The sequence below is a fragment of the Sapajus apella genome, unplaced genomic scaffold (genome assembly GCF_009761245.1).
Source record: "Sapajus apella isolate SASKATOON/1434 unplaced genomic scaffold, GSC_monkey_1.0 scaffold154, whole genome shotgun sequence".
Classification (NCBI taxonomy): domain Eukaryota; kingdom Metazoa; phylum Chordata; class Mammalia; order Primates; family Cebidae; genus Sapajus; species Sapajus apella.
The window spans coordinates 2,490,847-2,503,807 of record NW_022437094.1 but is presented as its reverse complement, the minus strand read 5'-3'; the positions used below and the strand labels follow the sequence as shown (position 1 = coordinate 2,503,807).

The 12,961-nt window shown below is 47.6% G+C and overlaps 1 long non-coding RNA gene across 1 annotated transcript; it reads right to left on the bottom strand.

Moving 5' to 3' along the window:
• Positions 1 to 713: 713 nt before the first annotated feature.
• LOC116541709 lies at positions 714 to 9,833 on the bottom strand. The gene is made up of 3 exons (XR_004264907.1): positions 9,739 to 9,833; positions 6,025 to 6,034; positions 714 to 726 (listed from the first exon to the last, which is right to left on the bottom strand). It is a non-coding gene; the product is annotated as an uncharacterized LOC116541709 (long non-coding RNA).
• Between the last annotated feature and the right edge of the window lie 3,128 nt (positions 9,834 to 12,961).

Genomic DNA, 12,961 nt, shown 5'->3' with positions numbered 1-12,961 from the left:
TAAATAAATACCTGAGGTTGGGTAATTTATAAAGGAAAGAAGCTTAATTGACTCACATTCCACATGACTGTGGAGGCCTCAGGAAACTTACAATCATAGCAGAAGGGGAAGCAGTTACTTCTTACATGGCAGCAGGCCACAGAGTATGTGTAAAGGAGCAACTGTCAAACACATATAAAACCATCAGATCTCAGAACTGACTATCACAAGAACAGCATGGGGGAAACTGCCCCCATGATCCAATTACCTCCCACTGAGTCCCTTCCTCAACATGTGGGGATTATGGGGATTACAATTCAAGATGAGATTTGGGTGGGGACATGACCAAACCATATCAGAAAGTACAGGTAGAAGTTAAGCTTGGAGGTGAAGTGACATTATAGATTGTCATATTTTTTTTTAAAAAAAAAACAACCTTTTTTTGATGTGGATTTAAAAATGCCTCCCCTTCATTCAACATTGATTAAGTCACTTCTACATGCCAGGCACTGTGTCTGTGAAACAGTCCCAAATTTCAATGAGTGTAGGCAAATACACAAAGGCTTAAGGAGTTCCTGTAAGGCTGGTTGCCTAGCTGGGAGCTTGGACATGCCCATCCCTCTCCGCACCTGAAAACTATCTCACCACTCCACGCTCGACATCAAGCCCTGCACTCAGCATCTAGCTCTGCCACGTAGCTTCCCCAATGCCTCCTTCTGCACTCCGCACCCGAGTCTGCACTCAACACTAAACTCTGCACTTGGCACCTAGCCCACCATTGAAAAACCCCACCAAAATTTAAAAGAAGCCCTGCCAAAACCTGCCCAATAGCATTTTGCCCCGTCCAGGTCCCGCTTCTCCTGGGCAGCCTGCTCACTGGAAATCCCGCCTACCTACCAATAGCAGCTTGCCTCGTCCATGTCCCGTTCCTTCATAACCAATCAAGACACCCTTACTCGCTATAAAAACCCCACACCTCAGGAAGTCGCACACAAGTTCTCTGGCCCCTCTTTCTCAGACCACAGAACCTTGCCTGGGATCTAAATAGATTGGCATTTAATTTTCTTATGCTAGTCTCAGTTTCCTCATTTTAAACTCTGCAATAACCCTTACATTTGGTGCCAGAAACCCGGGAGGAGTTGTAAGACCCCTCCTGGGGAAAACTGACTCCTCCACCCGAAGCCGGACCAGAGAGCTGCTCCACCACAAGGTAAGACTTCTGTTGCCCATAGCCTCTCCCACTGCCTGCTCTGTGGACTCCCTGCTTGTAATCACGGCCGCATTGGGGACTCCTTCCCACCATGGGCCCAGGGCCCTGGCCCCATTCTGAGGACCTGAGCATAGAGGAGACGTCCCTACAGTCTTGTCTTCTCCCCGTAAGGGGTTTCTCAGGGTCAGGAATCTGAGGGAGACGTCCCCACCTTCCTGAGCCCTCCCTCAGCCTCCGGTATTCAGTGGTGGGGCCCTGGATGCCGAGCCACACTTTCAATCATCTCTGTGGCAGCGGCTAAGGTTTGGGTAATCAGAAGCCCCATTTACAAACCCGGGCCCTGCCCAGGAGCAGAACCAAACCCCCGGCTTACAATCTCAAACTAGCCTTTTGGCATACAAGATCCCCTCTATGAAGTAACTGTGCTTTTGGTTTCTCTTCCTGATCCTGAGTGAGTGAGTGAGTGAGTGAGTGAGTTTATGTATAGTCCCACAGCCTGATGGCTATGGGGCTTATGTGGGCCTCAACCCACGGTTCCACGGCGATGTCATAAGGCATAATGGTCATTCACCTCAGGAATCTAAAGGTGACCAGGCCAGGGGGTTATACGGGTACACCTTAGCCAAGATGCCCTGAAACATCCCTTCGGGGATGTGGCTGGGAAGGCATCAGACTGGTCTCCCATCTGGGGGGCACCCATCCTTTGTCTGTCAATCCCACATGTGGCTCTGTCCTTACTGTAGGTTCACCAGTTTTGTTAGACTCCTGTTAGCTGATATACAGTGGGTGAGGCCTGCTTCCCTTGAAGTAACAGATATTCTACAGTGGGTAACAGGCCACTGACTGCAGGAAAGCTTTACTGAATTTAGGCCCCTAGAAATAACTATGTTCTCCTTTCTCCTCCTACTCTTCTTCTACCACTGAGGTCTCACTTCCTAGCCCTGCCTCTCCTTTGTTTCCTCTAGTCCTTTCATGTGGCAGATAGCCCTAGCCCTGTCTGTCTTCATTTTCTTTCTTATTATAATATTGCAGCCTGCAAGTTCTCTCAGCCACCCCCTCCAGGAAAGGAGTACTTCTGCCCTTGTTGGGTATAATACCTTTCTGTATCCCTTCCTCACCCCTAACTAACCCACAAAAAGTGAACTATGGGTAACCAGGAATCCCGCCCAGACCCCAAGTCACCGTTAGGATGTCTGGTTCAAAATCTATCCAAACTGGGTCTTTCCATAAAAAAGAAAAGGCTGTTCTTCCTCTCCACCGTGGCCTGGCCACAGTACCCTCTGGACAACCAGTCTAAGTGACCTCCAGAGGGCACACTCGACTTTAATGTCCTGACAGACCTAGATCACTTTTGCCAAAGGAACGGCAAATGGGCGAAGGTTCCCTACATTCAGGCTTTCTGGTATGTCTGCTCCCACCCCACCCTCTGCTCCTCTTGCACTACTGTCCAGGTGCTCCTGGCCAAAGACACCCCACCACCACCCTCAGCCCCTCCACCAACCTCCTCCTCCTTTTCTGACCCTACTGCCCAGGTGCTCCAGGCCAAAGACACCACCCCCCAACTGCCCCCAGCCCCTCCACCAACCTCCTCCTCCTTTTCCGACCCTGACCTGCTGAGGAACTCTCCTTTCCACCCGCCCAACCCACTAATCCCCCTCTCTATGCAGACCCCCAACTCCCTCCTGCTACTCCTCTTCCTGGTCCCAATCTGGCCTCTCCTGTTAGTGCTCACACTCGCTCGTGATGTGCTCCCAATGATGAAACCTCCCAACTTTTCCTCTCCGTGAGGTGGCTGGAGCGAAGGGTGTTGTCCAAGTGCACGTTCTCTTCTCCATCTCTGATCTATCAACCATAGAGAAATGCCTAGGGTCATTCTCTACCAATCCTATGGCTTACACCAAAGAGTTTTGTTACCTCACCCAGGCATACAACCTCACCTGGCATGATACCTATGTAATTCTGTCCTCCACCCTTACTCTGGATGACTGTAACCGCATTCTCACGGTGGCCCAGGCACATGCTGATCAGGTACATCTCACAAACAATCAAATGCCAGTGGGCGTGGCAGCGGTCCCTGAGGCCGACCCTAATCAAACTGGCCAAGATGGCCACCACCGCCGAGACCAAATGCTACAGTGCCTCTGAGCAGGCATGCAAATAGCAGCCCAAAAGGTAGTTAATTTTGATAAGCTAAGAGAAATAACTCAGGTTCCTACTGAAAACCCAGCCACCTTCCTTGACCGACTAAGTAATGCTATGATCCTTCATACCCAACTAGACCCAGACTCTTTAGCAAGGTCTACAGTTCTAGCCGCCCATTTCATTTCTCAGTCAGCACCTGACATTAGAAAGAAACTTTAAAAACCTGAGGAAGGCCCCCAAACTTCCATACGAGACCTGGTAAACCTGGCATTTAAAGTTTTTAATGGCCGAGAGAAAAAGCCTGAGGCCACCTGCCAGGCCCGTCTACAGCAACAGGTAAGCCTCCAAACCCAAGCACTTGTAGCAGCCCTGAGGCCGGCAGCTCACCAAACGTCTGGTGGAGGGGGCCCATCGAGACCCTCCCAAAATGCTTCGAGGGTCCTGCCCAGGCTCTGTTTTAAATGTGGCCAGGAGTGACACTGGGCACAACAGTGCCCCTGTCCGCATCCAGCCCCTGGACCCTGCTCGAGCTGCAAATGAGCCAGACACTGGAAGGTAGACTGCCCATCCCAGACTTCAGGCCCACACCCCACACCTCTATGTGGAGGGCAGGCCGGTCCGCAGGAAGCAGTCCCTTCACTTGAACTTCTTGGCCACCTGGACGACTGAGGCGGCCCGGACTTGGAGACCCTCATCACCCTTGCCGAGCCCAGGGTAATGCTGCAGGTAGTGGGTAAGTCCATTTCCTTCTTGGTGGACATGGGGGATACCTATTCGGTATTGCCTTCCTACTCAGGACCTAGCATACCTTCCCAGGTTTTAGTCATGGGAATTGATGGAAAGACCTCTTGCCTTAACCAAACTCACCCCTTAGCCTGTGTCCTTGAGGGACACCCCTTCTCCCACTCCTTTCTAATCATACCCTCATGCCCAGTTCCCCTTTTAGGATGAGATATTCTCCAGATTTAAGGGGCCACCCTCCAACTCACTAGCCCCCCACATTCAAGCCCATCCTCTGCCCACCTCCAATTGCTACTCCTAACCGGCACCGCGCCCTGTCTTGATCCGTCGCCTCAACCCCCATCCCTCCTAATGAAGTTAATCCCTTGGTATGAGATACTTCCAAGCCTGTGGTGGCCAGACATCACACTCCAGTTAAAATACTTCTCAAAGACCCTACCCACTTTCCCTCATGTCCTCAGTTTCCCATCTCAAAAACCCACCGCGAGGGCCTAAAGCCTATCATCACCCGACTTTTGGCCCAGGGACTCCTTATCCCCACCAGTTCCCCTTGTAACACTCCTATCTTACCGGTCCAAAAGCCGTCCAGTGACTACTGCCTAATTCAAGACTTGCACCTCATCAACAAGGCGGTGGTACCCCTCCACCTGGTGATCCCCAACCCACACACCCTATTATCCAACATCCCCTCCACTACCTCTCATTTTATGGTTCTTGACCTCAAGGATGCCTTCTTTACCATTCCCCTTCATCCTGAGTCTTACTTCCTCTTTGCCTTCACCTGGACCAATCCTGACAGCAACCTGTCACAGCAGCTCACCTGGACGGTCCTGCCCCAGGGATTCAGGGACAGCCCCTATATTTTTGGACAAGACTTAGCAGCTGACCTTAGCTCCTGTCCCCTCCAACCCAGCCTCCTTCTCCAGTACGTGGATGACCTATTACTTTGCAGCCCCTCCCTCGCCATGTCTCAGCAGCACACTGCCACCCTCCTTAACTTTCTTGGATCTCAGGGGTACCAGGTATCTCCCTCCAAAACACAGTTGTCAGTCACCCCAGTAGTCTACTTGGGCATTTGCCTCACCCCCGAAACTAAGGGCCTAACAACAGACCACCGGCAGGCACTTCTTTCACTGCAGCCCCCAGAAACTGCTGACCAGATTCTCTCCTTCTTAGGATTTGTAGGATTCTTCGGTCATTGGATACCTAACTTTGCCACTGTAGCTAAACCTCTGTATGTGGTGGCTAAGGACACACCTACGGGACCCCTGTCCCACCCTGGGACTGTAAAACAAGCTTTTCAAACCCTACAAACTGCCTTGTCCACAACACCCCCACTCCAACTGCTGGATCTTAACCACCCCTTCCACTTGTTCACTGACAAAAAACAAGGGATTGCGGTTGGGGTCTTAACCCAACCCCTGGGTCCTGTATATCGTCCTGTGGCCTACTTATCAAAACAGCTTGACTCCACAGTCAGGGGGTGGCAGCCTTGCCTGTGGGCCCTGGGAGCAGCAACAGAACTTACCAAGGAATCCCTAAAACTTACCTTGGGCCAGCCCATCTCAGTGTTCTCTCCTCATTGGCTAACCGACCTTCTCTCTCACAAACCTGTCGCTCACCTAGGACCCTCTCTCCTACAGGAGTTTCCTATACTCTTTTTTTTTTTTTTTTTTTTTTTTAGACGGAGTTTCACTCATGTTACCCAGGCTGGAGTGCAATGGCGCGATCTCGGCTCATCGCAACCTCCGCCTCCTGGGTTCAGGCAATTCTCCTGCCTCAGCCTCCTGAGTAGCTGGGATTACAGGCACGCGCCACCATGCCCAGCTAATTTTTTGTATTTTTAGTAGAGACGGGGTTTCACCGTGTTGACCAGGATGGTCTCGATCTCTTGACCTCATGATCCACCCGCCTCGGCCTCCCAAACCGCTGGGATTACAGGCTTGAGCCACCACGCCCGGCCTCATATACTCTTTATTGAAAATCCTTCAGTCAGCCTTCATCCCACTTCTCCACTCAACCAAGCTACTTTGCTTCCCCTTCTATCCCATTCCCCCTCCCCAGCCCATTCCTGCCCTGAACTAATAGATGCATTTGCTAAACCTCGGGAGGGCCTGTCTGACTTTCCCCTATCTAACCCAGACCTTACCTTTATGTAGATGGGAGTTCAATAGTGACAGCCGAGGGGTGACAAAAAGCAGCCTATGCAATAGTCACAAATTCAGCCACCCTTGAGGCACGTCGCCTCCCCGATGGAACCACATCACAAAAGGCAGAGCTCATTGCCTTAACCCGGGCTCTCATGCTAGCACAGGGAAAGCGAGCAAATATCTATATTGACTCAAAGTATACCTTTCTTATTACCCACTGCCACTCTGCCCTCTGGAAAGAGCAGGGATTCCTTACTACGAAAGTGTCCCCCATAATCAATGCTACCCAAATCTCTAATCTCCTGCATGTCCTATCACTGCCCAAAGAAGTTGGGGTCATCCACTGCCGAGGGCACCAGGCCCAGCAGGATGCTGTTTCCCAGGGCAATGCGAAGGTGGATGTGGCATCAAAATCCTTAACCAGTACCAGTCTAACCCCCACTCCGGTCCTGTTCCTCACCATGGCTACGCTGCTGGTTTACTCGCCATCAGAAAAACAGGCCCTCATATTAAGAGGAGGAACCGCGTCTGATCAGGGCTGGATCTTCCTAAACTACAGGATCGTCCTTCCATGGGAACAGGCCCCTAAAATTATTACTGAAATCCACCAATCCTTACATATATGGCCCAAGGCATTGCAACACTTTGTGCAGTCCCTCTTTTTCTCACCAGGTCTGCAACAGACAATTGAGCAGGTACACAAGGCATGTGTTACTTGCTCTAAGGTGTCGTCTCAGGGAAGCTTAAAGCCACAGTTTCCTACCCACCAAATGTGTGGCAACCTGCCGGCCAAGACTGGCAGATTGATTTTATGCATATGCCCACTCATAAAAAACTCTGCTACCTCTTAACCTTCGTAGACACCGTTTCTGGATGGGTTGAAGTCTTTCCCACCTCCAGGGAAAACGCGGACACGGTGGCCTCCCTCTTAATTCAAGAAATCATCCCTCATTTTGGCTTACCTGCAACCATCCAGACAGACAACGGTCCAGCATTTACAGCCCCAGTGGTCCAGCTGGTCGCCAAGTCTCTCAACACCTCCTGGAAACTGCACATCCCCTACCACCCTCAGTCATCGGGTAAAGTTGAATGGGCTCAAGGCATCCTCAAAGACCATTTGGCCAAACTTACCATTAAGGTAAAACTCTCTTGGCCCACACTCCTACCTCTTGCTCTAGCCTGGGTCCAAGCCACTCCACGGGGGCCAACGGGCCTCAGCCCCTTTGAACTGCTGTACAGCCGGCCTTTTCTGGTCTCCCATAATCTCCCAGTGCAACCGCCTCCACTGACCTCCTACCTCCCCTTTCTCTCTCTCCTCTGCCACTTACTCAGGGAGCATGCCGACCGTACTCTCCCTATTGTTCTGGGTCCAGAGGACCCTCACCCGGCAGCACCTCTCCAGCCAGGCAACAGTGTTCTCCTCCGGGAGCTCAAACCAGGATCTCTGCAGCCCAGGTGGTCGGGACCCCACATTGTTATCCTGACCACCCCCACGACCGCTAAGCTCCTGGGTCACACTCCGTGGTATCATGTGTCCCACCTCAAGCTGGCCCCCCGAAATGATCAGTGGAAGTCTGAACCCTTGGGTCCCACTCTCCTCTGCCTCACCCACGTCCCCTACTCTTCTCCCCTTAACCCTTCAGATTCTCCTCCTAGCAATCCTAGTGTCCCCTCTTAAGACCAATCCCTACTATGTCTGGCAGTTCTACCATCAGGAATCCTGGATGGAAGTCTCCACCACTAAAACCCAATACATTGCCCAAACAGACTGCCAGCCCACACGCTGCCAGTCAGCCATAGTACTTGAATTCCCAAGATCAAAGGCCAATACTGTTAGAAACTCTTGGGGTAAATTTTGCCTCTGCTTTCTATATGACCAAACCAAAGACTACTGTCATTGGTGGAACACTACCTATGGTGGATGCCCATATACTTCTTGTGTCATGCACAAACCCTTCAAATCAAACACCAACCCAAAAAGAAGAATGCTCTTTGCCGACCACCAAGGTAAAGTGTCCCTTATCATCCATGACCCCTGGGATGGCCGCTGGGAAAAGGGAACTGCAGGTAAAATATACAACAGTATTACAGATAGCCAACCCAGTGGCACGTGGCTAATATTCCAGTCCTATACTCGTATTGTACCTGTAGAAATAGACCAACTCAGCTCATTAGGCAGTACCATCCTACAAAATGAAGCCACCCTAGGTAACCAATTCGGAACCCCAAATAACACCTCCCCACATTTCTCCTGGTTAACTTTAGTGAAGCAAGGCACTAGCATGTTGAATTTAACTGGAGCCATAAATTTCACCAACTGCTTTTTATGTGCCTTCCTCAGCAAAACCCCCTTGGCTGCAGTTCCCCTCTGGACTGGGTTCAATCTGTCACAATCACCTATGGGGCCTAGCACCACTTTAACGGGTATCCCCTTGTTCAAAGTGCACTCTCAAAATCTCTCTCTCTGCTATGGGACGGCCAACAGCTCCAGCCGCAACACCACAGTAAAAGTAAAATTCTCCCTTTATGCACCTCCAGGAGGATACTTTTGGTGTAATGAGACCCTAACCAAAGTTATTAATGAATCCCTTCCCTTCCCTTGCATGCCTGTCACTTTGCTCCCGCAGCTAGAAGTATACGGACAAGCTGAGTTCCTATCCCTCATCGCACCGTCCCCTAATCACTGGAGTAAACAAGCAGTCTTCTTCCCAATAGTGTTTGGCCTCTCCTTAGCATCTTCTCTAGCAGCAGCTGGAATAGGGAGTGGCGCCCTGGGCTACAGTGTCACCTCAGCCACTCAATTAGAAGACAAGCTCCGTGTAGACATTGAAGCATCAGCTGCCTCTCTAGCCTCCCTCCAGCGACAAATCACGTCGCTGGCCCAGGTAACTCTCCAAAACCGATGGGCCCTAGGCCTGCTAATGGCAGAAAAAGGAGGTACCTGTCTGTTTCTTCAGGAACAGTGCTGCTACTATGTCAATGAAACAGGCCTTGTAGAAGAGAAGGTTGACGCTCTCTATTGCCTCCAAGAATACCTCCGAAGAAAACAGAACACACCAGCCTCATCTCTCAACTGGTGGCAACCCCCCATGCTTTTCTGGCTAGCTCCCATTATCACCCCCATTATCGTTATTTGTCTTTTGCTAATGCTAGCCCCTTTTTTCCTCAAGTTTTTACAGGCCTGCATAAGGGAAATTTCCAGGGTAGCCATAAACCAGATGCTGCTTCACCCCTATGTCTGACTCCCAACCGAGGCACCAAAATGACCCCCACTCCGCCCCTACTCAGCGGGAAGTATCCAGAAAGAAGCAGCATCCTATATCATCAGAAGGGTCGGAATGTAAGGCCAGTTGCCTCGCCAGGAGCTCGGACATGCCCATCCCTCTCTGCACCTGAAAACTAGGTCACCACTCTGCACTCGACATCAAGCCCTGCACTCAGCATCTAGCTCTGCCACGTAGCTTCCTCAACACCCCCTTCTGTACTTTGCACCCGAATCTGCACTCAACACTAGACTCTACACTCAGCACCTAGCCCAGTGTTGAAAAACCCCACCAAAATTTAAAAGAAGCCCCACCAAAACCTGCCCAATAGCATTTTGCCCCATCCAGGTCCCGTTCCCCCTGGGCAGCCCACTCACCAGAAATCCCACCTACCTACCAATAGCAGCTTGCCCCGTCCACGTCCTGTTCCCTCATAACCAATCAAGACACCCTCACTCACTATAAAAACCCCACGCCTCCGGAAGTTGCTCGCGACTTCTCTGGCCCCTCTTTCACAGACCACAGAACCTCGCCTGGGAGCTAAATAAATTGGCATTTAATTTTCTTATGCTAGTCTCAGTTTCCTCATTTTAAACTGGGCAATAACCCTTACAGTTCCCATTTTCTGAGACCAAACTCCTGGACAGTGTATGAACCTGAGATATAAACCCATCTCTATTTGACCCCAAATTTGATGCTGGGGTGTTTTTAATTTTATTCTGAAAATTTAAGTCATTGTATTATACAAAGATGAGGAGTCTCTGTCAGATATGTGTGTGGTGGTTTGTATAATAAGGAAGGACTGAAGGAAGCAACAAGACCAATTCAGAGACTATCTAAAGGAAGAGTAATGCTAAAGGCAGTGGCAGTGACAAAAGTCGGGGGGGCGGAAAGTTGTGATTATTTGGGAGACAGAATAGGAATTACTTGGTCATGAGATGTGAAAGTGGGGAAGTAGAAGGAAAACCAGGATTGCTCAGGCTCTGCTGGAGAAGACTAGGTGCACAGTTGTACCTTTCTTCTGGCAGAAAACTTAGGAAGAGAAATAAGTAAGGAGAAAAAGATCATTTTTAACTCTCAGTGTCACATTAAAATGGAATTCTATAGTCAAAGTTGAATATAATCTCTGTAAGCTAAGACCATTTGTGACATCCCTACCTATGTTTTCAAAAATAACATACATACTAAATCAAAGCATTAGGAGTAATTGGGAAAATATTCTATAATTTACATGCTAAGAATATCACCATTTTCCATTTATTACTTTCATGGAGTAACTTTGAATGTATGGTTACAGCAAATGAGGGATCTTACATAAAATAAAGCTAATATTTTAGATTTAAAATTCTATTGTCTTCAGAGAATAGAGAAAGCAACTGAAGTCATGGGTGTGGAAGTGATTACCTTGAAAAGTTGTGTATAGTAAGGATAACTGGAAAGAAGACCTGGAGAACAGGGTGATTTACACAACATTAAGTAAAGCTTGCAAAAGGGAGCACTCGGAGTCAAGAGACCCACGTATGAATCAGGAACACCTGCTCCTTTGAGTCATTAGAAAGGAGATGATGTCTGATTTCATTTCTATAACAGCAGCACCTAGCACAGTGCCTGGTCAATAGCTACTCGATAAGTAAAATTCCAACGCACTGAGTCAAATTTTGCTAGGAGGGCATGAAAGCTACAAATCAGCTATGGCAATTTAGTGATTGGACTTGTGCATGTGAGTGAGTGAGCTGGATGTCAGGCAGTGGGTAAAGTAGTGAACTGGAAGTAAGAAAACAGTGACACAAAATAAGAGCTTTTCTTCCCAAGTATTCGGCTGAGAAGAGAGATGTAGTAGTAGTTAAAGGGAGATATGTGGTAAAGAAAGCCTTTTATTCCAAGATTCAACAAAAGCATGAGTATATTTCCATGTTAAAGAGGAAGAGCCAACAAAGAAAACACATTTTTGAGGTTAGAGATTAGCTTTGGAGTCCTACAAAAGCAAGAAGGGGGAAAGGGCCATGTGACTCCAGAGATACTTCTGGTAGAGGAAAGGCTTAGGAAGCAATCTTTTGATGACCTTTATTTTAAAAGACTTTTCAAAGAAAAAAATTGTGGGGAAAAGGATATTATGTATAGAAAAGTCTACACTTGATACACCTAACAACCAAAAAAAGCTTGATACACGAATGGCTTCCCTAAAAGTGGGTAAATTGAAAAGAAATTAGAGCAAAAATCACGAAGTTCATTTATAAATAAGTATATCCAGAAAGAAAAAGATGGGCTTAATTTTTCCCACAAAGAGTTAAAAGAAAAAACAACTTTAGGGGAAGAGGAAAAAATAATTAAGAAGAAAATTATATGCAATTGTAAAATGTATGAATATTTACAAACTCTAACATAAGTGATTACAAAAAGGATCAGAAGAATCATTATCATGTGAAGCAAAGGGTCATTTCAAAAACATGGGGAAGGATGATTCCTATTGAATTCCACTGAAAATATTTCAATAAAGTTTGAGGACAAAAATAGGTGATATGTTGAAATGTGAGAAACCAGAGTGGAATAAAAAAGAAGTCAATAAAGCTCAGTTTCAGTAACCAATATCAAGTACAATCCTCAGGACCTAGTGGCTACAATCTGCGTTAATAGTGTCTGAAGACCTAGAAATGTCATTAGATACCATTTTGGATAATTCTTGTAGACTTGAGATGATGTCTACTTAAAGTTACAAAACAGTGCCTGCTCTTAACAACAGGCACATCCAAAAACAGATATCCATGACTTTAAAAATGGAAGAATTTTGAACTTTCTAAACAGGAAAATATTGGGAAGCATTGCTATGAAAACAGATTTTAAAACATGTTGAATGAAGGCAATATTGAAGTAAATTAAGAAAAAATTCTATACTTCCATGACATTGGCAAGTCATGAGAGCAAAGAGACACAAATTAGAGTAGTGTGATTTGAATTAATCAAGAGTTTGAAATTTCTGTGAAATGAGCTGAGACCTTGTTTGTTTATGACTCCAGAGTAAACTAATACTTCCATTCATTCAATACCCATTTAATACCTGAGCCCTTAGCAAACACACTGCACACTGTGTGCAAGAGCTGGGATATTGCTTGGACCGACATAAACAAGGTTCTTATTCTTGTGAAATTTATCTCCAGTAAGGGAGTTAACAGACTATGTTGCCCAACACCCTGCATTACCTAGGATGACTATTGATCTCCAGCTATTATATCATCATTCCAGGCTACTATAATGAAAATGAGGGAGAAAAGAAGGAGGAAGGTTTTTTAGAAAGTACTCATAGCGCAGTGCTCAAATTATTACCTTAAAACTTAGTGACATGGCCATACCTAGCTGCAGGAGAGGTTCAAAAGACAGAATCGTATAGCTAGAATAATTAATACAGAAGAAACAATTGAATATGCAAAGGAAAGTAGCATGCTACTCCATAATCGCTAAAGAAAGATTAGAAAAGTTTC